The sequence below is a fragment of the Oryctolagus cuniculus genome, chromosome 6, assembly GCF_051225735.1.
Source record: "Oryctolagus cuniculus isolate XC-2025 breed Fujian yellow rabbit chromosome 6, ASM5122573v1, whole genome shotgun sequence".
Lineage (NCBI taxonomy): Eukaryota > Metazoa > Chordata > Mammalia > Lagomorpha > Leporidae > Oryctolagus > Oryctolagus cuniculus.
The window spans coordinates 40,766,722-40,793,692 of NC_142872.1; the positions used below are offsets into that span (position 1 = coordinate 40,766,722).

Sequence of the window (26,971 nt, forward strand, 5' to 3'; positions counted from 1 at the left end):
GATCATGTAAATAAAGTTTCTAGCACAGAGCTCAGCTCACAGATGGTAATTTTTTCCTGCCTTCTTTTGTACACAGCAAGGATTTAGAGTGTATCCCTATTGGAAAATAAGGCAACAATAGAGAAAATTGGCTTTATTCTGTTTCTCCATTCTTCCCCTTCATTTGCCTCTCTCATCTCTTTTGGATTATTACAGTGAATATTGAGTAAACACAGCTTTAACTCAAATAACTTAATGCAGTAAATGATTTTATTAATAGTCTGACAGGAAATGCATATCTGTGGATTTCAGAATAAGTTAGGACAAGTCTATAACCAACACCAACCTAGACAACTAATTTTCCCTGGGGTGTGTTCTTTTGTCTTGAATCTCAGGCTGAGTAACCAAGGAGAAAAAAGTCTGGGAATATACTCACTGTAGGATCTTCCTGATTGGTCCTGACCACCTGGATCTTGGACCTGCCCTCCATGCCTCCTACCTGAGCCTCTGTGGAACCCTTTCTTCCCCAAGAACGGCCTGTACCTATCTCAGGCAGCCGGAGTCAGTTTCTCCTGTGCACAGAACCTGGAGGATTTCTCTCTAGTGACTGCAGCATACAAAAGCCTTCTCTTGGGCTTTTATCACTGGTTTTTTTTTTTTTTTTTCACAACTTTGGGTCCCATTCAGAATGATATCCTGAGGGAATTCCAAGCTGATTCCACAGTGTCTGAACCCCTGAATATTGGACCCTAGATTACTAAAATACCAGGGTTACCACACTATTTCATGTATATATAAACACCCAACCCAGGTATTCTGAACCAGCGTATGAATTGGGACTGAGGAATCACACCTTAAAGAAAATATTTTGATCTTGAATTTTGCTTCAAAAGTGTTATATTCAGACCAGGATCACCTGGGAGCTGTTAAGAACTGTGACTCCCAGGCCTTATCCCAGCCAGACTGAATCAAATGGAATTTGTAATAGATCTCCAAATGATTTGTTGTATTTTAAAGTTCTTCAAAGTCCCGTTATGAATATGTGGGTTTTTTTTTGTTTTGTTTTTATTTATTTATTTATTTGACAGCCAGAGTGGACAGTGAGAGAGAGAGACAGAGAGAAAGGTCTTCCTTTTGCTGTTGGTTCACCCTCCAATGGCTGCCACGGCTGGCGCACCACGCTGATCTGATGGCAGGAGCCAGGTGCTTCTCCTGGTCTCCCATGGGGTGCAGGGCCCAAGCACTTGGGCCATCCTCCACTGCACTCCCGGGCCACAGCAGAGAGCTGGACTGGAAGAGGGGCAACCGGGACAGAATCCGGTGCCCCACCCGGGAATAGAACCCGGTGTGCTGGCGCCCCAAGGCGGAGAATTAGCCTAGTGAGCCACGGCACCAGCCAAATACGTGGTTCTTGATTTGGGGGCGACTTTGCCCCCCTTCCACCACAACCCAGGGCAGTATTTGGAGACATTCTTGGGAAGGTAGAACCAACACCTAAATGCAGGGTCTTAGTCCACCCGAATGAGGACGGACTGAGTCTGAAGAAAGGTAAGTGTGCTGCTTGCCCGTTCCCCAGCCTCCAGATCCCGGAGACAGACGCAGTGGGGAGTCAAGTCAAGCAAGCAAGAACTCAGTTTATTGCTCATGTAGCAAAGCCTTTTAAAGCACAAGACCACAGGATTACTGGGGCAGGGCATAAGGACTAACCAATTACTTAAAAGGTCATTTTACGGGGTGATTTTCTACAGGACCAGCCGCATGTCTGTACACTCGTCATCAGTGGTCCTCACCTTCCGTGATGCTGTGTGGCCAATCAGCTTTGGTGCTAAACGACTTTCGGTACCGCCCACCTTACTTCCTTTGGGCATCATCTTTGAATTGCCTCGTGTGCCTAATTTCCCCGCAGGCGCTATCTTTGAATTGCCTCCTGTGCCTAATTTCCCGACACCTATGTAGTTGGAAGCCAGGGATGCTTCTAACATCCTACACTGCACTGGACAGTCTCCTACAACAGAGGACCGTCATAGCAAAAATGTCCATGACATTGATGTTGAAAACCCTGAGCTAGGAGGCCGCAGTGAAGGTGGTGGAATAGTTAGGGAGGTCAGCCATCAAAGGCTGAGAAGCTGCAGCTGCTCGTCGGAGAGTTCACCTGAGCGCCCTGACGCAGGTTCTGCATTTCCAAAGTCAAGTTCAGATGGCAAACTCTGGGCCCAAACGCCTGAATTTAATCTGAGATCTACCGCTGAAATGCTATCTAATCTTAAACAGCTGCAGAAATAGAAACCAAGCAAGCAGGAACGATCAAAGGCCATTTGTTTTAATTAATTTGTTTGAGAGGCAGAAAGGGAGAGCTAGAGATAGGTTGATAGACAGATGGAGAGAGAGTAAGCTCTCATCTGCTGCTTCACCCTCCAGATGTCCACAATGACTGGGGCTGAGACGGGCTGAAGCCTGGAGTCAGGAACTCAATCCAGATTTCCCACAGGAGTGGTAGGAACCCAATTATTTGAGCCATCACTGCTGCCTCTCGGGCTCTTCACTGGCAGGGATCTGGAGGCATGAGCAGGAGCTAGTACTTGAACGTGGGATGAGGTCTTTTAAACCAGCTCTTAACCATCAGGCTAAATGCCTGCCTCAGCAAAGGATTTTTATTCAGGATGTGCTATAGCAAGAGAATGAACCACTGTCATTTATATTTGGCAGAGACTTACAGGCAAATAGGAATGGGAAGGCTGACTGGGGATTGTTGGTACGGAAGAGCTGGAGCCTGGCTCACTAGACACGGGACAGCCTATGAGATGCATTTTTGGCTTTTTTTGGTTGGCCCTAAATTGGAAGCAGGAACAAGAATTACACTAGTGTTCAGTTATTAGTCAAGTCCTAGGCATTTGGCGATGATTGTTACACAAGTTGTTATTTAGCTTCCCAGGTTGCTTCTTAGGATAGCATTCACACTTCCTACATGTCTGACTTGCAGTAGGCTGGCTCTCTGAGCTAGTCAATGTAGATATGAGGGTGTGGTTTCTGAGAGCTGTTGGCTGCAGATCAGTGTTCTGTCTTTGTATGTTCTATCTCTCACTGCTTTGAAATTTGTTTGCACCTGTGTTTCTTCATTTATAAAGTGGTAATAGTAGGGGTATGATAAAGACAGACTGTAATAATTCATGTAGACTTCATAGAAACTCATCTACAAAGAGGGCTGAGTATATGTGTATCACCATCATCATCTACAGCTGTCTATGGGATCGCTTCCTTAAGCTGCTACCCTTTGCAGCTATACCAAGATTTCTGAACATCTCTAAGATCATAGTTTGGCTTGCATTAAGGGGCAGTAGCTGCCAGCCATGGGATGGCCTTGACACATAGACATTTTCAGCTAACGAGACAAATGAGAGCATTTCTGGGATTACGATGGTCACTATGATCAGAAATCAGAGCTTGAGTCAGAAGTCATGTGGTTTTAATTACCTGCAACTGTGTAACATCACATAAAACAGCTACCCTGGGCTGCTTTTATAAAATAGGGATGATACTGGCCACTGTTGGTACTGAAGAACTAAATAATGCCTATCAAGTACCAGACACAGCACCTGTCAAAGGACAAACTACTTAGTGAGAGTCAACTTTATTATTGTTATTATCAGTGATGCAGCCAGAAGCCCTGCGAACAGCAGCCTCCCATGAAGTAGAGGGGTTGTCCTCTGGAGTTATTGTCACTCTGCATCTGTGTCTTTAGTGTTTGGCCATTCCCTCCACATCTACTGTTGGTCACTGAACAGAATCTTTGTGACTGAAACTTGGAAATCTACATTTTCACTTCTCCCAGGTGATTCTTATCCACATTGGGCTCTTAAAAACTGGTTCTACACTCAGCCTTGTTCACTTGAGGTGCTTGGTGCGTCTCAGAAGGGATGCTGGGATCTCCTCACACCTGCTATAAATTATGAGGAAACACATCCTTTCTGCTTACAGTTAAGATTGGGAGGACGCCTTCTGAGACCCCTGCCAAGCCCTTCTGGGTTGGATGCCATGTCTCCTCCTCCAGGACGTGGTAAGCACTGGCCTGTCTTGGTCTGGGCCCTGATACTGAGGTTTTGAAGTCTGTTCTCTAATCTTTGTGCAGGAGGTGAAGGAAATTATTTCGGCTGTCTCTGGGAACAGACTGAATATGCAGTATGAAGCCTTAGTGAACAGAACTGCAGACATTTTTTGTAATTGTACCTGCCATTCAGATTCTGAGAACTTGCCAAGTCTAGGGTAGGAATGAACTGCTACTAACGAAGGGAGAAAAGACTGCAGGCAGTGGCTTCTCTTGTCTTTCAGCAAGAGTAAGATGCTTAGAGTTCCATCTGAGTCTGACCTCTTTGGAATCAGAAGAAACATCTCACCTTTCCTTAAGCAGCACTAGTGAACCCAGACACAAGGAAGCAGGTATCATGACACAGTACTGGCTGGTGCCTGTTTCTATGTGGTTTCTGGAACTCAGAGGTCTTCACAGAGTCTTGTAAGTCTACCATTCACAAGTCAGGATAGTCAAGAACCTTGATGGGGTTGGAATTACATTACCTTCTCCTGACACATGTTGACGTTCTGATTGGGAATTCCCACTGCCAGTGTGGGGAGGTGGCATGTGTCCAAGAGTTTAATTTCCTGTGTTTGATGGAGCACCCCTTTCTTTGATACGGAAGTCTAAAAGCTCAGGAGTTAAGTATTGGAAGCTTAAGGGCTTCCAGTTCACAGAAGACTAAGGAAGAGTAGGGGCTTATCTGGGGACATCATAGATGCCGTAAGTTCAGGTGAACGTCTTTCAGTTGCGAATAGAACTAACTGGTAGAGCAGACTAGAAAAAAGGCTGTGCGAGGTGTAACTGTGAAGGTGCTGATTTCTTCTTACTAAATAATTCATACCTAACTCCCTTGTAAATTGCATGTCCCAGAATTTATAAGAAGCCCATTTATTTTGACCTTGAAAAAGTGAGAGTTGTCAAGCAGCCTGACGTGAGATGTCTGAGTGAAGAAAACACCCCAAGTTTGATTCGGAGTATAGACTCCTCCCACTTGGCCTGTGTGAAGGAGATTTGGTTCTTGCTGAGTCTATAAGAAATTATTTTCATTTCTGAACCAAGTAGTTGGAGCAAATGGAACTCTCTTCTGAGTTGGCAGAAGGTCTGGCCATCAAGGTAGTGAAATCTGAGGTGGCTGGGAGACAAGTTGTAGTAGAGAGGGACAGAAAGAAGAACTTAAAACAAGAGGGGCAAGTGCCCTAAGAATGGATACTCAAAAGTAACGATTCATACACTTGCAGAGCAGGTTGTCATGAAGCTTTATAAAGTGAGCCGATGGAGGAGGAAAAGCTGTACTCTGAACATGTGATGAAATGGGAGCTGGAAATTGGCCGCAAAGCTGCATGATTGCGTGCATATGTAGAGCTTGGAGGGACAGTGCCATTGTATCTGTATTCCAAGAGAGAATGCACTATGACTGGCTCATGTGACTGATAGGAGTGAATGTTATTTGGGGACCACCCTCCTGTATCAGTGCTTATGCAGAAAGGAAACCAATAGACACTCCTCTCACTCGGTGGTTACAGGGGAGATAAGAAGGGACTTCCTGTTTTGCATATATTTTGTGGAAGAGTGGCTGCTAATAAATTAGTACAAAGATGATTTTGCTCTGCTGACCCTCCTGAGGAAATCGATGGGAGAAGGGGCATGGGTTTGTAGCTACATTGCTGAAGAGCAAGTTTAGAAGGAGAGTTCCCAGATACTGTACAAATGGTGTCACCGGAAGTTTCTTTGCTGGGAACAGCACCCCTGCTGGCAGGTAGGACTTTTCAAGGAACTCAAAATTCTCTGGGTCCCCTTGCCCAGACTTGATGGAGCCCAGTGGAATGTGTTTCCTCTCTAATGTTTGATGGCCTCCCAAGGAATCACTGCCTTTGCAAATTAAGACACTGAGCCAATTGCTTCCTAAGGGAGTGGGAACCACAGTGTGGCTTAAGCACAGGTGACTATTTTTGTTGTACTTATTCTACTGTTTGACTTTTAGGCTTTGCATCTTTATCATTAGATACAGATACTATTTTTGTTATTGTGTTATCCTAATAAAAATAAAAAGACAAAGAAGCTAGAAGCAGGTTTGGTGTGTGGGAGATAACGTGGAAGTGTCTATTTGACGATTCCTGGAAAGATTTATGTAACTGACTGAATTCCCATTAAGTGACAGAGTTACAGGAAGAGAGGGAAAGAGCTACTCTGCGTTAGTAACCCCTAAATTAATCCAGAGGACACAAAACAGAAGGGTGGGAAAACCCTAGGTCTCCAGTGGCTTCTGTTGTGTTGTACTTGCTTTGGAAAACAGGAATTGGCTGAAGACCAAAGGTCCCTCACAATGATAAAATACAGAATAAGCGAAGCTCTCGTTTTCAACTGAACTCCACGAAGTGTGCTACATGGAACAAATGAACAGTTAGGTTAATGCTCTGCAGACGGAGGTGCCAGCAAGGGCTGTGATCTTTTCTTTCATGTGCCAGAAACAGGCAGTTTGTCTCTCAGAAAGTGTGCCAAGGAATAAAAATAATGCTAGAGAAACTACACTGCCTGAAAAACTTGAGACTTTGGAATTTTAAAAAGTAGAAAGATTAAACAGAGGTTGAAAGGCTAGTGCCAAGTTTTCTTGGACTCTTTTGTTCTTGAAAACGTGTTTCAAGTAGCAATTTCTGTCAGGCTTCAAGCACACACATGGGAATTTGATTTAAATGCTTCAAAATAACATAGGCACATTTCAATGGAAACTGCTTTAGAAAGGCCTAACTAGGTAACTTTTTAGTATTTCTCTCTGATCTCTGCATGAAGGGGTAGAGAGAGAGAGCCTGCACACTCACTGACTTCTAATGAGAGCTCTCGTCTGCTGGCTCTGAAGAATAGAGCTGCCTTGCGAGAGCACGACTTACAAAATGATCTGTGCTAAATGATGTCAGTGCAGTTCTGTGTGTGATTCTGGAATCCGTGTCCTCTACGCAGGGCAGAAAGCCCTCTGTCCACACTCAGGGTTGTCTTCCACGTAGTGACGTGAAGAATTCCCTGGCATAACTAAACAGAAGGAAGTGGGGAGTCCCTGTGAGCAGAAGCAGGGTGGAAGTAGGAGTTTGCATCGCCTAGTGTGGCTTCCCGGCCTGCTGTTGACTTACTGTGGCCCAGTCTCTAGAGGACTCTGATGGTGTTCGTGTTGTTATCCTGGGCGCCCAACCCAGGATTCCATGTCTGAAAGGAGGATAGCTTCCAACCCGCCCTTCTCCGTTGCCCTAAAAATCTTTGTCATCTGTCACTCAGATTTTCAAAGTCTGCTCCGAGATCCACAACCACTCGGCGCACCTGAGGTGTTTTTCAATATTCTCCCTGGGGCCCATCACTTTCCTCCAGAAAGCAGAGTTTCTCAAGGAAGGAAGAGGTGTGTGGAGGAACGGATACAATTCCTACTCCCGATTCGGATGGTTTTGTCTGGTTGTCTAGAGATGAATCAGTCATTTATGTATATTTGTGAATGTTCATGAGAAAAGAATAAAGTTATTTTGAAGGAGTCCATGTTGTGACACAGTAGGTTAAGCTGCCACCTGGGGAGCAAGCAAGTGTTTTCCAGTCGATCTCCCTGCTAATGTGACCAGGAAAGCAGCAGAAGATAGGAGACCTGGGTGGAGTTCCAGTCTCCTGACTTCTGCCTGCCCATCCATCTCATATGTGAAGTGAACCATTAGATGGAAGGTCTCTCTCTCTGTGCTTTTCAAATACAGTTTTTAAAAGAGACATTTTTATGTAAAAAAATCCACATACTGTTTTTTTATAATACATGCTGTCTGTGAACTTTCTGAAGTTCCCTGATACACAGACAAGTATAGACATCTGTGTGTGTGTGTGTAAAGGTACTCGAGAATAAAATATTGTGCCTCATTATGTAAAACGTAAGTCCTCAGGGTGTGTTTGCAAAGTGAAGGTCCTCTGTGATGGTCTAGAAATGTCAGGAATGTAGAATGGTATAATTTGGAGCATGATCTCACGTTCTGTAAAGCTCATGTTCACCTGAAAAGAACAGTGGGCCTGCCATGTTCAGTGATCGAAGGGCATTCCGTAAGCTTTGAGAAAAAGATCGAAGGTAGAAGAACAGGGTATTTGTGGGAAGGAAAAAGAAGGGCAGCTGGGGGCATTGGAGGTGAATGGCATGCCTTTGTCAAAGTCATCAGTGGTAGCACATAGCAGAGAGTAGGCATGGAGCGAGAGGAGGGTTTTCACCTCTTGTTAGCCATTACCAGAGCCCTTCTCTGAGGTCTGTGACATTGCCTGGAGCAACTCGGTAACAGGACTCTGCACTTACAGAGTTGACATCTTTGCCCTCAGGGACTCAAAATAGCAGTTTCCAAAAGTTAGTCCATGTTACTCAACTATTTAAGGATATATAATTTCTTGACAATGAAGTTCACCATTTCACACAAGGTGGATCTGAAATAAATTCCATGCAATAGTATACAACCTGAGCATTTTAATCTGCTAAGCTCCCGAGATCAAAATCTTTATTTTTCCTATGAGGTATCCCTAAACTTGCTGTATTGCTTGAGTTACCTGTCTATGCTAGTAAAATAGGTCATTTGCATGGAATGTATAGAAGTAGGACATGGTAACAGGCAACACAGGGATACTGGGAGACTACTGTTGTGAAGGGTTTGTACCATCATTGAATTAGAGGGCGTGTGTTATGAAAAGAGTCTCTTTTTTAAAAAGATTTTTCTCCCCCCTTCCCTCTCCCGCCACCCTTGGGGACATCTTTGGGATGAGCATTTCTATCCTGGGGGTGCACTTTCTTGGCCAGTTAGTATTGATGGATGTGTCACGCCTCGCAGATGTTTTGAACGGAGAAAAGTACAGATGCTCCTGTCATTAGCAGAGTAATTGCTCCCCAAAGAGGTCCACATCGTAATTCTCGGAAGTTGTCAATGTTACCATCCGTGGCAAAGCTGATTCTGAAGACCGAGCAAAGGAAGGGCGTGGAGGTGGGAAGTTCTCTGTGGCTTAGCCTGCTGCAGTGATGTGGGTGATTGTCTGCCAAGGTACTTGCACTGTGCACTGAGTCTCTTGTGTGGCGACATGCAGGTGGCAGGGCCTAGGGGAAGTGGAGCCTGTTAGAGGTCATTCATCGGGGGGCAGGGGGGACATGGCTTTGGGGAGGAATTAACGCTTAGTTTTCACAAAAATAGGAGCTGAGTAACCCCTTTTTCTTAAAATACCTAGCTGTAGGTACTCTGGTAGAGCAATAGGAAACTGATGGCTGGACTGAGTTAACCCATTCTAATCAGCTGAGTCCTTTTTTTTTTTTTTTTTCTTTTTTTTTTTTTTTTTTTTTTTACAGGCAGAGTGGACAGAGAGAGAGACAGAGAGAAAGGTCTTCCTTTTTGCCGTTGGTTCAACCCTCCAATGGCCACTGCGGCCGGCGCATCGCGCTGATCCGATGGCAGGAGCCAGGTGCTTCTCCTGGTCTCCCATGGGGTGCAGGGCCCAAGGACTTGGGCCATCCTCCACTACACTCCCTGGCCACAGCAGAGAGCTGGCCTGGAAGAGGGGCAACCGGGACAGAATCCGGCGCCCCAACCGGGACTAGAACCTGGTGTGCCGGCGCCGCTAGGTGGAGGATTAGCCTAGTGAGCCGCGGCGCCAGCCCATCAGCTGAGTCCTTAAGAATGGAAAACCTCTCTTGGCTGTGGGCAGACGGGGAAGGTGACTTGGGAAGAGATGACATGGAGACAGCAGTGTGGGAGGCACTCAGCCCAGTGTTGCTGGTTTTGAAGGAAAACAGACAAAGAGATCCCAGGACAAGCAATGCAGGCAGCCCCTAGAAGTTGGAAAAGAAAGCAGATTCTGCCCAAGAGCTTCCAGAGAGAAAGGTGGCCTGGTGAGCCCCTGCCAGACGTGGACCTCCAGAACGCACATACCATGTTAGTTTTCAGCCACGAAGTTCACGACAAGTTGTTGGAGAAGCCGCAGGAATCTGATCTCCTGTCCTGCACTGAGGATCACAGAGCCCAAGTCCTGGTGTTCTTTGTTGGGAAGGACATGTTGCTTTGTGTGCTTTTCCACTCGGTGAGCTACTGTCTTATCTCCGAAGTCAAGGAGTTGGTTCAGATGGATGGTTTTTCAACATTGTTACCCATAGTACCTTCAAGAGCAACTTTGCCCAGAAACTGGTGATGGTCTATAGAGGCAGGCACGAGGAGCTTGGAGGGGGAAGAAGCAGAGGGAATGGCCAGCAGGGGCCTATGGGCAGGAGGTGCTGCTGAGGGCAGGCACTGGGACTTAGGAAGCCACCAACCCTGCAAAGGGACATCAAAAACTGGAGCATTAGCTTATTTTGTTGCCAAAAATCTTGAAATTTATGCCTACTTCTTTTGTACAGGCAGATTTAGACAGCGAGGGAGAGGGAGAGAGAAAGGTCTTTTTCTGTTAGTTCACCCTCCAAGTGGCAGCTACAGCTGGCACATTGTGGCCGATGTGCTGCGCTGATCCGAAGCCAGGAGCCAGGTGCTTCCTCCTGGTCTCCCATATGGGTTCAGGGCCCAAGCACTTGGGCCATCCTCCACTGCCTTCCCGGGCCACAGCAGAGAGCTGGACTGGAAGAAGAGCAACCAGGATAGAACTGGCACCCCAACGGGGACTAGAACCCGGGGTGCTGGAGCCGCAGGAGGAGGATTAGGCAAGTGAGCCACGGCGCCAGCCTCCTACTTTTTCATAATACCAACTTGGCATATACTCTGAAGATTGCTTACATATAGGAAATATTTGGAAGATGATATACCTGGAGGGATTGACAACCAAAATAAGCATTCTGAAATCTCTGTGCTGAATGCTCACCTTGAGAAAGGACACTGAATGAAAATAGGGCGTGAAAACAGCTTGCCTCTTGTGTGAAACTATATTGGCATGAAATATAATTTGGCTGAATTATGTTTCTAAAAGTTCAGCAAGGGGCCAGCATGGTGTATCTGGTAAAGCTGCCACCAGTCTCACTGCCATCCCATTAAGGCACTGGTCTGTGTCCTAGCTGCTCTCCTTGCAACCCCAGCCTCCAGCTAATGCCCCTGGGAATGCAGCGAAAGGTGGCCCAAGTGCTTGGGCCTCTGCCCCAGTCATGTGGGAGATGAGGATGAAGTTCCCAACTCCTGGCTTTGGCCCAGATCAGCCCTGGCTGGTCTGGCCATTTGGGGCCTAAACCGACAGTTGGAAGATCTTGGTTACTAGCTTTTCACATAAATGAATGAATAAATCTTAGAAAGCTCATGAAAGTGGTATCCAAAGTTCATTTAGGTACAAAAAATAAAGCTGTGCATACTTTTTTCTTAGTACAGATTTTCTATGAATTTCTAGAAGACTCCATTTATGCATGGAGTTCATAGAGTTCTGCACCAAAATAAACTTAGCTATTACGGTTTCCAGCAGATTGTTTGAGGCACCCTTACTCTTAAACACACACACATATCTTCATAATACAAAGATGGGCCAATTATTAAAGTTTACAAATACTTTTAAATTTTCAAAATTAAAATACATTACCTCACGACTCATTGACATAATTATATTATTGTAAGTTTTTGTGTTTTTTTTTCCTTTGATCCAAGTTTCTTACATTTCTATCCTAGTTCACTAAGAGACAACTGTATAGCAATGTTGATATCACAGTTTTTAAAGTGAGATAGTTAGTCCTGGGTAGAGACAAGACATCTCTGGTTTTTTTTAAATATTTTATTTATATATCTGAGAGGTAGAGCTACAGACAGAAAGAGGGAGAGACACAGAGAGTCTTCAGTCCTCTGACTCCTCAAATGGCCACAATGGCTAGAGCTGGGCCAGTCTGAACCCAGGAACCAGAAGCTTCCTCTGGCTCTCCCACGTAGGTGCAGGGGCCCAAGCACTTGGGCCATTTTTCACTGCTTTCTCAGGCCATGGCAGAGATGTGGATCAGAGAGGAGCAGCTGGACATGAGCTGGAACCCATATGGGATGCCCACACTGCAGGCAGAGGCTTACTCTGTTGCACCACAGCAATGGCCCCAATTCTGTGTTACTATATAGGCAGGCAAGTTACTTAACCTGATATTTGCTTGTCTATACAAAAGAGTGACAAAATTGATACTTACATTGTTGTCAGGATAAAAGAGAACACTGAATTTTTTTTTAATTTGTTAGACTAACACAGAGCTTCCTTTCACTTGTTCACTTCCAAATGGCAACAGTGGCCAGCAGGCAAGAACACAATCTAGGTCTTCCATGAATGTTGCAGAACTACAATTACTTGGGCCATCAGCACCACCCCTGACAGTCTGTAGTAAGCAGGTAGCTGAATCAGGAGCCAGAGCTCAAATCCAATATGGGATGTGGACATCCCAATTGACTATTAACTGTTAGGCCAATGCCTGTCCAAGTATTATGATTTTTAAATCTTCAGTGTTCATTAGAATCCCCAAAGATCTTTGTGAAATCCTAATGCATGTGTTGCACATCCCCAGAGAACAGAATGTAATAGTCTTTACTTGTCTGTGTTGGTTTGTCTTTTAATGCCTTTTTCTAGGTGAATGTGATATAGCCAGGACCAAGAAGCTCTGCAGTAATGTGTGCAAAGCTCCTGATTCTGAAAGCCCAAAACACTAATCTCGTCATTATACTTTGTTTTTAAATAAAACTGAATTAATAAAATATTCCACCTGATATTTTCTTACATTGAGGTACAGCTTTTGCTGTCAAATACCTATTGCTGCCTTGTATTTCCATGCCTGGATGGTATTCAGGAGCCTTTCTATTCCAATATACTTGGTTAGTTACACTTCAGGAATTGAAATCATTTTCAGTATTCCACTATTTTAAAGAATACTGCGAATAGGCATAATAAGTATTTTTAGACCAATTCAACTATTTCCTTTAGGAGAAATTCTTAGAGGAACTATTGGCTCAGAGGGTGCATACAATGTTGAGGCTTTTGAGCATATTGAATTACCCTCCTTAATGGAATGATCGATATCATTTCAGATGTGTTAGGACCACTAATAAGAAAAAACTTAGTTCACATTGACATAAACAATAAAGATTTATTGGCTTATGTAGCTGGTAAGTGTAGAGATTAAGTGCGTTTCAAGAGTGGTCTGATTGAGCATTTCAGTAATACCATGGAGGACCCATCTGCGTCACTCCATTTCTCCCCTTAGCCCTATGCTCTACCAGCTTTTTCTGTAGCCAAAAGACTGCTCCCAACAATTCCTGAGCTAGCATACTTCTTAATGCACACACAGGGGAAGAGACAGTCTGTTTAAGAAGCTCTCTATGAGAACAAGAAATTCTGTTGCCTCTGAGTTCTGGCAAACTGTTCCTCCCTTCCCCTTGTTCGAGTTTTGATTCATCAGATAAGAAAATGCTGACAAGTCTATGCCTGAGCCACAGGTCTTGCCCTTAGAGAAAGGGCAGAGTATGCTTCTTCCTGAGTACATAGTTGTAGGGGAGAGGTTTTGATGCGATGGTGAAAGCGGAGTTTGAGAATGGAAATGTGCATTAAGTAGGGAGCTACAATCCTAAGATGAGCAAAACTTGAGAGCATTAGTCTGATGCTGTTTACAAAGTAAACAGGAATGGAAGAAAGGGAGTGTATAAGGAGTAAGGTTTAGCATTAGGTGGAAAGAGTCTACCACATGCATGGTAGAAGACATGTAATAGCTGTAGGGCTGAATCGGTTAGCCTGCCTTCTGCCTCCTAAGAGGACCTGCCTTTGGTGTGGTGTTGTGTGTTACTTCTACACAAATCTGGTGAGTTGAAGGAGTAGTAGGTTCACGATTATCACCTGCTGCTAAACTGAGCAAACTCAATTTCCTGTAACATTTTATGGCTGAATTAAATACACAACTTCTTAGAGCAAATGAATGTAGAAATCTTTACCATTGCATTTGCAAGTGTAAATTCCTATTAACTGCTAGTAAATCTAGGGAGGAGGTGTTGGAAATAAGATCGTTGCTATGTGTTACTTGAAAAAGACTTTTGTTCTACCTGGCTCTTTCAGTGTTTGACATATTTCATCAGCCTTCTTTATTTTTTTTTTTATTTTAAAGATTTATTTTATTTGAAAGAGTTTCACAGAGAGTCAAAGAGAGGGAGGCGAGAAGGGTCAAACGGAGAGGGAGAGAGGTCTTCCATCCACTGGTTCACTCCCCAGTTGGATGCAATCACTGGAGCTGCGCTGATCTGATGCCAGGAGCTTCTTCTGGATCTCCGACGTGGGTGCAGGGGCCCACGGCCCTGGACCATCTTTTTCTGCTTTCCCAGGCCATAGCAGAGAGCTGGATTGGAAGTGGAGCAGCTGGGACTCGAACTGGCTCCCATGTGGGATGCTGGCACTGAAGGAGGCAGCTTTACCCACTATGCCAGAGGGCCAGCCCCCAGGCTTTTTTCAATATCGTTGTGACCTATATTTTTAGATAATGTCTATCAGGAATGACTTCTATTTCTACAATGATGAGGCATTTTTAGGAAAGAGACTTGGTTTCTGACAATGAAACAATATGATTATGCAGGAAGAAGTAATCGAGGAGACAAAAATTTGTTAATTAAAGGAAGGCTCACTGTATGGAAGTCGGGTGGAACATTTATGAGCATTTCTTAGTTGTGATGTTAACCAAGGTCTGTCTCCCTGGAAATACGTGGTTTTCATCCTTGAGCATGCATCAGAATTCTCCTGATGGACTGTTAGCACATGTTGCTGGGTAGCACCCTCAGAACTTCTACTTCTGGTCACACGAGGCTGATGTCATCCATCCTGCCACCCACCTTTGAGGAGCACTGCCACAGTGAGCTGACATTTTTGGTATCATAACATGGCTGCAAGTGAGGGCTCTGGATGGGGAGGGGCCTCCATTTGGTTTGGCTGCTTATCAGCTCAGAGACCTTGCAGAGATTCTTTAACTTGTAAGGCTCACGTTGCCTAACACTGAAATGGAGGATGACCATCACGTACCTATCTTAGCCTGTGGTGGTCAGAGAATGGATGCACTTATTTACCCTTTGTATTGCAGCTCCTGTCACTTGATCAGGGAAGCCTCTCTTACATCCATCCTGAAATCTGTTTCCTTTCTTAGGTGCTCAAATACAACCAAACTCTTTGCTTTTAAGGACATTCGTTCTGGTATTTGGGCATTCGTTAGTAGGATTATTTTGAGCAATATCTTTCATCTCCAACCAAAAGGGTTTCCTAAGAGGAGGGAGCAGTCTTTCACTTCTCTTTTGAAGCTCACTGTGTCTTCAGTGCCTCTTGGGCACCTGCATTTTTTTTTCTTTGTATGAATTAAGTAAGGTAACTGACACTGTTCCCACAGTAAATATTTAGCTTGTGTTGGCAAAAATGTAAATTTACAAGTGTGCATTTTCACTTCCTTGACTTGGGAGTATTCTCGGCTGTTCTTACTCTTCCACCCACCATCTAAACTATAAGGAAACAACATGGTGGGGGGAGGGGGAGAGGAAGAGGAGGAGGAGACCTTTGAATGACTATTAATCAGGTCATTGGTTCTCAATGATGCCTACAGATATGTTCTCATTAAGATACAGCTGAGGATTATCTGTTTCTCATCCTTCTCACTCTGTGTTGGAGCGTGGGCATACACATCAGGAAAGGTCATGTGTTGATTAATTCTAAAGGTGTTGTGTGTGTGGCCATGTTCTGATTGGATTCAGGGTGCTATTGGCCAAGCAGTTCCTTCTGATAACAATCTGGTTTGCTGCAGTTCTTTCAAACCCAGACCCAGAGGAGTCTGGGATATGGAAGCATTAACATTTAGATTAATTTCTCATGGCAGTTGTGTTATTGGATTTCTCTCCCTTGCCTACCCACTTTAAACTTGTATAACTAACATAGTCTCCAGTGGCCTCCTTAAATAAGAAAGCATTGGTGGAATAATGTTACAGAAAAGAATTACATCAATTTAGGCTGCCCTCAGCGTTTGGCACAAAAACCTTGCATGTTCAGCAGCACTGAAATACATTTGTAAAGGTGTCAGTGCTTAGAATCTGGGGACCTTTAAGGATCATTTAGTCTTTCCAGGTCTGTAAGTGGAGCAGTTGCTTGGCTAAGTCAGAAATGCAATTGTCAGGATATATGTGAAACAAATTTTCTTGCTGCTTGAAATCAAATACGTACTTTAGCTGTTCATATAAAACTCTTCTAGAGACTTAGAGTTTTGTTATTAGAGGAATGATTGTGTAATATATAGTTGAAAATCATTTGTGCTTCAGCATGAGTTTTGTTGCGCACACTTACGTAAAAGAAAAATCCTAACAGTTCATTTCTCACGATCAACTTGAATTCCACTCTGAGTGCCAGCTGTCCCGCTGCCAGGTTTTGGGATAACCTCTCTCTCCCTACTTTTCTCAAGAACCAGAGTATCCTGTGTGTCTCTGGGCCATGGCTTAAAAGCATTCACAAAGTTCAGTTCATCATGGGATTCACTGTTGGACACTTGAGAGCCTCCCATTTGGTGAAGGGTGAGTTTGTCATTGTGTACTGTGTAGGGCTGGCCATGTCCTATGATGGCTTCTAATCCATCATGGATTGGGATTGCTAACAAGGGAATAGCGCTGATTTCCTTGAGCTTGCCACGTGGTGTTGCTCCTCAGTGTAGGACCTGTCACTGTTAACATGGAACTTGAGAATGCTATGGCATCCAGTTGGCAGTGCATGGTGACCAGAGAAGCACTCTGAGAGCAAGACAGTGGGAAGGCAGAGTACCACTCTTCAAAGTCTTTGCTTCTCGATCAGATAGCTAGGACTTGCCTCTTTGAAGCTAGAAACTGGCTCATTTCCAACTGCATTTCCCCTTCCCATTCCACTCTTATCCTTCATTAGATGTGAGTAAAGATTATGTCACATCAGAGAAATGGATATGAAAACATAGTTAGAAAAATTAAGTTCCAGTGTTTCACAGCAAGATGGAGTGATTATAGTTTAAAATAGCATACTGCATATTTCATGAAGAAGTAACAGAACTTAAAGGTTCCTAACATGAAGAAATGATAAAATAAAAATACTACTTACTTGATTGGTATACCTGTATATATTTGTTATACACTATATAAAGACACTATGATACCCCATAAAATTTATCACATGTCCATGAAAATTTTTCAAAATATGCAAGTCTCCATGCAGGTATTGCATTCCCTACTTAAAGCTTCATCCCTCAAGAAAATATCAAGCCTGTGTTTTTCTTATTAGAAGAAGCCCATTCAACAATGTGGCCAATCATGGGCATTTTGCTTGTTCCTAAGAGACACTCTGCTTTCTACATTGACTTGTGTTATTCCAGGGAATGCTGACCCAACGCTTTGAAAATAAAGCACTCACTGATGTTTCTCTCACTTGGTGCAAGCCGCTCATGGTGAGCAGGAGACACTCTTAATGCTCCTGATCTGCCTTCTGTCTTAGGCAGGCCCTCAGTGTTCAACCTCAGGGTGCGCAGTTCTAGTGTTCCTACCTACTTGCTCCCTTGCTCCTGCTGCAACCAAGGTAGTCAGATTCTTCCTTGTATCAGTCTTCTGTGAGGACCAGTTTCCAGCCACTCCTCAAGGGGTGGCTGTGTAGGATTCTAGACCTCAGTGAGTCTCCTGGTGCTCCTTCAGAGGAAAATGGCTTTGTTCTGGGGCCTGTAACTGTATTTCATGTTTTATTGGTGACATTATGCCAAAACAGACCTTCTCTTCCATTTTAGAACAGATAGGCAAAAGGTCCAACTGCTATGATGGAGGAATCTGAAGATATCAAAGAAAATTACATATTGAATGTCCCCATAACATAATCCTATCCCAGGAATCTATTCCTAAAATATGCTAGAACACATATGAAGCAACATATGCATGATATTTATTTTACTATAGAAAATAAAAGAACTAAGACATCTATCAAGATTTGTTGGAGAAGTCAAATATTTATATGTTGCTATGCTATGCAAATAACAAAAAATGAATATGTGTAAATATGGGGTCGTTTTTAGGCTGTGTGGTTAAATAGAAAAGTAAGGTACAGAATAGCAGGCAGGTGTAAGTCAGTAGATACAGTTAATCTTTCTAATTTATATTTTATGTATTTGAGTGAGAAAGATCTCCCAATTGTAGATTTATTCCCTAAATGTCCACAACAGCTGAGTCTAGGCCACACTGAAGACAGGATTCAAGATCTTCAACCAGATCTCTCATGTGGGTGGCAGGGATCCATATCCTTGAACTATCTCTTGCTGCCTCCTAGGGTGCACATTAGCAGGAACCTGGAATTGGGAGCAGAACCGAGACTCCAGACCAAGCATTCTGAGGTGGGATGTGGGTGTACAAAATGGCTTCTTAACTGCTTCCCAAATGCCTGCTCTGTGATGACTAATGGATGTGTTAACTTGGCTAGAATAAACTACACAGTTGTTGGGCATAAACTCGTCTAGATGTTGCTGTGCAGATATTTGTAAATGAGATGCATATTTACAATTAGTTGACTTTAAAACACCTTACTTTCCCTAACATGGATGAGCCTCATCCAATCAGTGGGAGGCTTTATTTCCTGGAGCAAAAAGGAATTCTGCTTTAAGAGTGTAACAAAAAAATTCCTCCAGAATTCCCTGCTGGCCTGTCCTACAAACTTTGAACTTGCCAGCTCCCGCACTGGAGTAAAGCAATTTCTTAAGATGTCAATGTCAATTAAGGTGTACCTATACATCTATTGATTGTTTCTCTGGAGAACTAGGACTGGTACAGTAGATAATTAGACCCACAGAGGTATGATGTTCCCTTTTTTAATGTATAAGATGTTGGACAAATTAGGTACTTATATGATGTTGAGCTATGCAGCTATCATAAAAATGAGTTTTTACAAATATGGAAACATATTTAGGCTATATTGTTAATAAAAAAGGTACCAAATAGCAGGCAAGTGTAGGTCAGTAGATGTGGATTTACTTGTTAATTTCTTTTTGTGTGTGTGTATAAGATGAAATATGCGAAGTGTGAACTAAAAACGACCAAAACCATCTAGAAGAGGTGATGTGAGTAGAGTGGCAGGCAAGTGAGGAGAGGCGGTGACCATACACGAGCAGGTGTGAAACCTACCCGTAGACAGCTGAAATGAGCAAGGCAAGGATGTGCGCTTGCCTCCTCCTACGTGTATGCCACACGTGGAGAAGAAAGTAGGTCGGCATCTCCATTCCACGTCTTCTGCAATATATTCAAAACAATTCTCTTGCTTAGAAGACCTAGGAATGGGAAAAAGAAGGAAAGGAAAGAAACATGGGAGGTTTTGTCTCACTGTGTTCCCTCTAGGGATTCCTTTCAGTCCAACACTGAATAGTCAAGGAAAAGATAAAAACTTTTCCTATTGAAGCTATTGATGCAATGATATTAAAGTGATACTCGGAACTCAGAGTTGATCACGTGTTCATAATTTCATTTGACCCTCAGGCTGACCTAGGAGGTAAACACCAGTTATTCCCATTTCATAAAGAAATTGAAACTAAGAGTGATTTAACAAGTTTGCTAGGATCACACAGCTGGTAATTTTCTTGCTAATATTTATAAAATTTAACTGTGATGTTGTAGTGGCTTATTAAAAATATTTCCCTTTGGCATAAAGGGAAAGAAGACATACTCCTCTAAGAAGCAAAAGGGTATTCTAGGAAAAACAACATAGAATAGTGTGGTTCCCTTTGTGAAGCTACATGCCTGGGTGTGTTGCCTTTGAAATGACATGGAAGTGAGTTTGGCAGTATCCTGTAGAGTTTGAAAACTCTGTCACTGGATATTTGAGAACATGTATATTATTTCCAAATATTTTGAAAGTTTTCCTGGTATATACTACATTCTAATCAACTGTAGCTGTAATATTCCTTGGTAGACTGAACTGAAATTCCTCTTGTAGTATACCCTGTGTGCCCTGATGTCAGCAAATTAATGTGTATAGATAATGGGAGAAGAAGACAGTTAAGATAGCTAAAGCTCTTAGGAAAAATACAGCTCTGTTCTTTAGATGATGAAATATGACATCGTTTAAAGCAGTAGTGATTCCATAGGTTTATTCTTGGACCATTTTGTGTAGAGTTTTGAGGAGCATGGTAGAAAAAAGGGTGCTGCCTGATCAAGCATTTCCTACATAGTCTGAGTATCCTGAGAATAAAAATGGCAGCACCATGAAGCAACTGACAGGTGAAGACCATGGTGTGACTTGTTAGTGTCACTATAGAATGGCTTTCTAGAAGTCACGATGCTGAGTCAACGGGATTTGTAATACGATGTTGCTCAGTCCTTTCAAATTTTCTCAGTACCATTCTAGTTTTTTTTTTTTTTTTTTTTTTTTTTTTTTTTGACAGGCAGAGTGGACAGTGAGAGAGAGAGAGAGAGAAAGGTCTTCCTTTGCCGTTGGTTCACCCTCCAATGGCCGCCGCGGCCGGCGCGCTGCGGCCGGCGCACCACACCGATCCGATGGCAGGAGCCAGGTGCTTTTCCTGGTCTCCCATGGGGTGCAGGGCCCAAGCACCTGGGCCATCCTCCACTGCACTCCCGGGCCACAGCAGAGGGCTGGCCTGGAAGAGGGGCAACCGGGACAGAATCCGGCGCCCCGACCGGGACTAGAACCCGGTGTGCCGGCGCCGCTAGGCAGAGGATTAGCCTAGTGAGCCGCGGCGCCGGCCCCATTCCAGTTTATTATATTAAAAATAGTGAAAGATTTTTTTGAAAAGTTTCTAATATTGGGGCCCAGTGGTTGGGTTCTTGCCACCCATAGGGGAGACGAGGACTAAGCTCCTGGGTTTGGCTTGGCTTAGCTCTGGCCATGGCTGCCATCTCGGGAGTGAGCCAGAGGATGGAAGATCTGTCTCTCCCTTTCTGCCTGTAATTCTGACTTTCAAATAAATAAACCTTTAAAAAGAAGTCTAACTCTAACTAAAAAATACCTAATTCTTTTATTTTATGCCATCTTTTTTTCTTTAGAATCATGTGTTGGTATTAACACTGGGGCCTTGTAACACGGCACTCTAATGAGTTCTAATGGCCAGATTTTCCTACTGCGAACTGAGCTCTACCTTCATGAGGGATGAAAACGTACAGGCAGCAGCTTCCTGGGGGGCACAGGCAGAATAGCTGAGGACTGGGACACTGAGTGACACCTGTCAGTGTTATTCCAGATACTGCGGCTGTAATCCACTTCCATTGTTTCGAGGGTCTCTGCTCCATGAGTGTACTGGATTCTTGACCCTTCTCAAAAATGTAGCTCACTTACTCTGTTGTTCTGCTGATCTCCTAGCATGCTAATAAGGCTTTTCTGTAAAGTCAGCAAAGACCGCCTCTTTGTACTTGCCCTGCAATTAGTGAATTTGCTGGCAGCCATCACTGTTCTGTTCAGAAACAAAAAATACAGAAATTGTAAGGGATTTTATAGCTACGTGCCTAGAATCAGGGTTCTTTACAATATTGGACTTGGACTCTTCCACATGAATTTTTGTATGTCCCTTAGTGTACTTCCTTCCTGTAGTATAAAACGATTTTTTAAAATCCCGTCATGTGTTAATTTTATAGGAAAGTGACAAAAATTGATGAACCTAAATGTACAGAGTGCATTTACTCAACTAGTGATTTCACCTAAGTTGCACATCTCCTGCTAGCTGATCAGTACAGAAATTGCAGATGAGACCTGGTCCCTGGCATAAGGGACTTGTCATAAGGGAGATGAGTCTAACAGGAAGGACAAGTGTTTACACCAACAATTACAATTTGTATAGAAAGATAGGTAGCAAAGACAAAGAAAATAACCACCTCTGAATTAAGGATTACAGAATAAAAAAATCTTGTCAAACATATGCAAAGATTGGAGATGTCAAAGAATTATATACATCAGAGTTAGCAAAAAAAAAAAAAAAGCATTGGTTATTTGGTAGGCATATTAGTTTTCTAAAGCTGCAAAATATTACCATAAACCCAGTGCCTTTAAACAGCACCCGTCAGGTGGGCCTTTGGTGCCGTGGTTGAATGTGCCGCTTGGAATGCCTGCATCCCATATCACAGTGCCTGGTTTCAGTCCTGGCTCCTCTGCTTCTGACCCAGCTTCTTCCTAACGCATACCTTAGGGATGCACCATGTGCTGGCTCTACTACTTGAGTCTCTGCTATTCACATGGGATACTGACTAGAGTTTCTGGTTTCATCCTGGGACAGCCCCAGGCATTGTAGGCATTTGGGGAGCAAAACAGCAGGTGATACCTCACTCTCGCTCTCAATCTCCCACTGTGTCACTCTTGATGCTATGGAGTACTACACAGCAGTAAAAAAGGATGAAATCCGGTCACTTGCAACAAAATGGAGCAAGCTGGAAAACCTCATACTTAGTGAAATAACCCAGTCCCAAAGAGACAAATATCATATGTTCTCCTTGATTTGGGAGAATTAATAGCACTCCTAAAATAAAAGCTATAGAACCGAAATTGACACTTTTAGAATCAATGACTTGTAGTCCTTGACCTGTCAAGACCGTTTATCATTGTTGTTTTTTATTTTGTACATCCTTTTTTTCTGTTTTCTTCTTTTCTCTTCTTTATACTATATGTTGAATTCTTTATGTAACAGAGTTAACCATATGTATTTTAAGTCAATTGGAAAAAGATCCCAGTTAAAAATAAGAGGGGGAATAAGAGATGGAGGAGGTAGTCTGTAACTGTAAAGCAGTATAGTTCTGCACACAGTCCTACAGACTTACTTCTAAGGGTGCAGCCTAAAAACTAGTCACGGGACTCCAAACCCATAAAAATTGGTGGTGCAAATGCCATCTTAACTGTTAAAATGATCATATTAAATGTCGAAGTCAACATATAGATAGGTTTATGTATAAATTATATAAATAAAAAATATATGTACTATATAAAATAATATATATATAATAAATGTTTGTTATGAATAATAACATCAAGTGCCTGGTAATAATAGAATTAAAAAGGAAGGAAATCCCAAAATAGGAAGCAGTCCACACAGCAGACTCTTAGAATGAAATTCACTGTAAATAGCACTCTGACCTCAGAATCAACCCTTAAGTCTTCCTGCTCAGGCTGAAAGCCCTGTGAGAGTATCTCAGGCATGGAAAGCCAAGACTGACAAAAAAATATCCTATGCAGAGGATCCCTGTGAGACCTCAGTGGAAAGAAAAGACCATCAAAGAAGGAGGTATTCTTCTCTGAAGGGAGGAGAGAGCATCCACTTTGCTTATGGCTGTGCCCAAATACCGATGTAGTCTATGGTTACAGAAGGCTTCTATGGCCTTGGCAGTCCATGGCAAGAGCCTCAGATGATTGCTGATGTCATAAATAAGAGTGTGAATTGTTAAAGGAACCACAGGAGTCACTGTGCACTTACTCCTCATGTAGGACCTCCGTTGTATCCACGATGTGCGTCATGTTGCAGTCCCATTTGGAGCTTGGGGTCGTCTTCCAAGCTGATACTGTAGCTGCCAGAATCCAGTCCTGTGTGGTGCTAAGACTGAGGTTCCCCCTTTCTTGCTGACTCCCAGTGACTCTTCTCAGCTTGTGGAGGTCTCCATGGTTCTTCACCACAGGCAGTTCATACGGATACTGATTTGCTTATTATTTCCCATATTACTAAGCCTCGTGGGTTCTTGCCACGCATTCAGAGAAGAATTCTGACTACTGGCTCAGATAGACCAGACAACATGGTAAGTTTTAAACTTTTTATTCAGAGAGAGAAATGCACAGGAGAGTGAGGGCTCTATCAGAAGGAGAAAGAGAAATCTAGATCCACACCGAGCCAAGAGTAGGCCAAAAGCCACGAGCAGCAAGCACTTGGATAAGAGCAGTTCCAAGCAGCTTATCCCAGGCAGCAAAGTGAAGGCAGAGAGCGTGGGCACCAGAAGGCCACGTGCCCCAAAGGCGCAGGATAACAAGGGCAACAAAGGCCCATAATGGCGGAAAAGGGGCCGGGCCTGCCGTGTTTCAGGCCTTTTATCCACTTCCAAAGGCATGTGGTTATGTAGCCTGATGGGCAGGTGGGCACACAGGTCGGGTCAGGTAGGGACATGAGGTCACACAGGGGTGTGGTGCAGGTGTGGCCTTCCAGCTCACAGATCTAATCCATTTTATCCTATCTGCCTGCCTGCATCAGTACCATCTCCACTTCAGGGGAGTGGGAGATTCAGTATAATCAAGAGTTAACCCTTTAAAGGGATCCCACCTGATTGATTTAGGGCCACTCGGTATAGTCCCCCTTTCAAGGAACTCATCAACTGTTGGAGGATATTAGCTATGCCAGCAAAATCTGCGTATCTTTGCTGTATAACGATATATAACAGGAGTGATAGCTCATCACCCTGGCCACATTGTGTGGTTAGAAGAAATGTACAGGTTCCACGCAGTCAAAGGAGAATGATCACACGCGGTTATGAACATTATACTCATTTAGAATTAGGCCTATTAAGATGTGTGGATTTAAGCAGTAACAGGTAACATAGCATTCTAATAATGATAGTGTCTGTCCTCTGGATCATGTTGAGTTACTGTTAGGATTTAATCCATGGAAGCATAGAATTTAATAGAATAAAAGATGATTTCTCTGGCTGTGTGAAGATTGATTTGACAGTTGTACTGGATGAGATGCAATTGGGCATGGATGAAATTACTCAAGACAACCTCGAGTGTGCAGAATTGACAGTGCCCATAGAGGCCAGCAGGAGGGACAAATACAAGAAACACAGATGTGGAGAATAGCACGGTAATGAATGAGGGATTATATACTTTGGCCAAGACCATAACTGCACTTAGCAGCGGCTTCAGAATCAAGCCCTGATTTGAAGCAGACGAGAGAGATGTGAGACGTTGTCTACAAAGGGTATTAGTATATCTTGTGAAAATAATAGGAGTAAATTTCTGCAGCAGTTGAAGAACAGTTTAATAAAGCTGTGTTTATGTGTTGTGTAGTATACAACATTTTCGAAGTAATCTTTGATATACTGGTAAGTTAAATATGCATTGTTAAACTGATAGTATTTCTCTCAACAAAATATCAAATTACAGGACTTAGAAGAAAAGTCCAAGGTAATCCTGCGTACCTTCGATCTGACTGATTAGCTTGCATTGTATCTTGTTTTCTTCACTGTTTCATCACCAGGGGTCGAGAGGCATTCACATGGATGTCTTAACAGTTGGTTTGCAGACATCATGCCTGCTTAACCCCAGATATTCCCATGTCTATTTTCTAAAAGGAAGGTTTCCACTTGAGAATTTTTTGAAATGTTTACAAGGCATAGTAGTCTAAATTTTTTTTGACCATCTTTATTAGCTATCTGTATCATAGTGTGCTGGCTCTATAAAATGAGGTGGGAGGGGTTGTTTTTCTCTGTGAACTAACTTGTGTAATACTGGTATTCTTTCTTCCTTAAATGACAACATTCACCAGGCCTAGCATTTCCTTTTGGAGAAAGTTTTTAATAATGAACTGGATTTCTTTACGTAGGCAAAGGAGTCTTCAGACTTTCATTTCTCTACATTTTACCAATTAAGACATTTAAGGCTTTTCACTGTTGTGTTTTTGTTAAATTTATTAGCATATTTTCCCTTTTACTTTCTTTATTTTAAATTAACTTCAGATTTATATAAAAATTGGAAAAATAATAAAATCCAGGCATTGGTATTTTCACACATGTGCTTTGTTATTAATCTTCTCCTTCTCTATAAACACATTTATAATATAGGGGCTGGCACTGTGGTGCTGTGGGTTAAAGCTCTGGCCTGAAGCGTTGATATCCCATATGGGCACTGGTTCTAGTCCTGGCTGCTCCTCTTCCAATCCAACTCTCTGCTATGGCCTGGGAAGGTAGTAGAGGATGGTCCAAGTCCTTGGGACCCTGCACCCATGTGGGAGACCCGGAAGAATTTCTTGGCTCCTGACTTTGGATTGGCTCAGCTCTGGCCACTGCAGCCAACTGGGGAGTGAACCAGCAGATGGAAGACATCTCTCTTTCTCTCTCTCTGTAACTGTCTTTCAAATAAAATAAATATTTAAAAATGTAAATATTACATAACAGAATATGAATATTTTCCTGAACTCAATGCTGTATCCTCTGTGATGGATATTCTACCCTTAACTCCTAAGTATAACTCTGCTTATTTCCTGTAAGCAAGGATATTCTTTCATGCCCACAGTGTAATTGTTTTAAAGATGTAAAGAGAGGGAGAGAGAGATCTTCCATCTGCCAATTTACTCCCCAAAAGGCCACAATGGCCAGAGCAGGAGCAGGTCAAAGCCGGGAGCCTGGAGTTTCATCCGGGTTCCTCGTGTCAGTGCACAGGCCCACCTGGGCCGTCTTCCTCTGCTTTCTCAGGCACGTTAACAGGGAGCTTGCTCAGAAGTGAAACAGCAGGGCCTTGAACCCGTGCCCATATGGAATGCCAGCCTTGTAGGCAGCAGCTTGACTCAATATGCTATAAGGCTGGCCCCAGTAAATCACAAAATTAACATTAAGTTATACAGCATGTAGAGTATTATCCAATATATGGATCTTACTCGAAATTGGCCAATTGCTTCACTAAAAATGCTTTCTAACAAAAGAAAAGCAAACAAAAAATCCCCTCTGATGCAAGTTATTTCTAGTTATATGTTTCATTTGGTCATCAAGTCTCTGCAATTTCCTTTCGTCTAGAGCATTCTACTGATTTTTCTTGTCTTGAATGGTCTTAGTATGTTTAATTTTTGTAAAATGTTCTTCGTGTGTCTTTCATAAATATTTTCTTTATGCTTCATTACTGAATTTGCGTCACACATTTTTGTCAGGAATATCACAAAAACTCATTTTCTATAAATCAGTAGGCACGTGATGTCAACTGGGCTCTCTTGTTGCCATAGTACCTTTGATGACCACATTTGCTGAGACCAAGGTACTAGTTTTCATTTTGTAATTT

General features: G+C 43.1%; 1 long non-coding RNA gene across 5 annotated transcripts in view; it reads left to right on the plus strand.

Annotated features, from left to right (window-relative positions):
* Positions 1–3,505: 3,505 nt before the first annotated feature.
* The window catches only part of LOC138850199 (uncharacterized), a 190,841-nt gene continuing 167,375 nt past the window's right edge, over positions 3,506–26,971 (plus strand). For 4 of the 5 annotated variants that reach the window (XR_016235400.1, XR_016235399.1, XR_016235397.1 and 1 more), the window contains exon 1: positions 3,506–4,033. This is a non-coding gene — a long non-coding RNA (uncharacterized LOC138850199). The remainder of the gene's footprint in view (positions 4,034–26,971) is intronic. The other variant, XR_016235398.1, reaches the window with a different exon arrangement.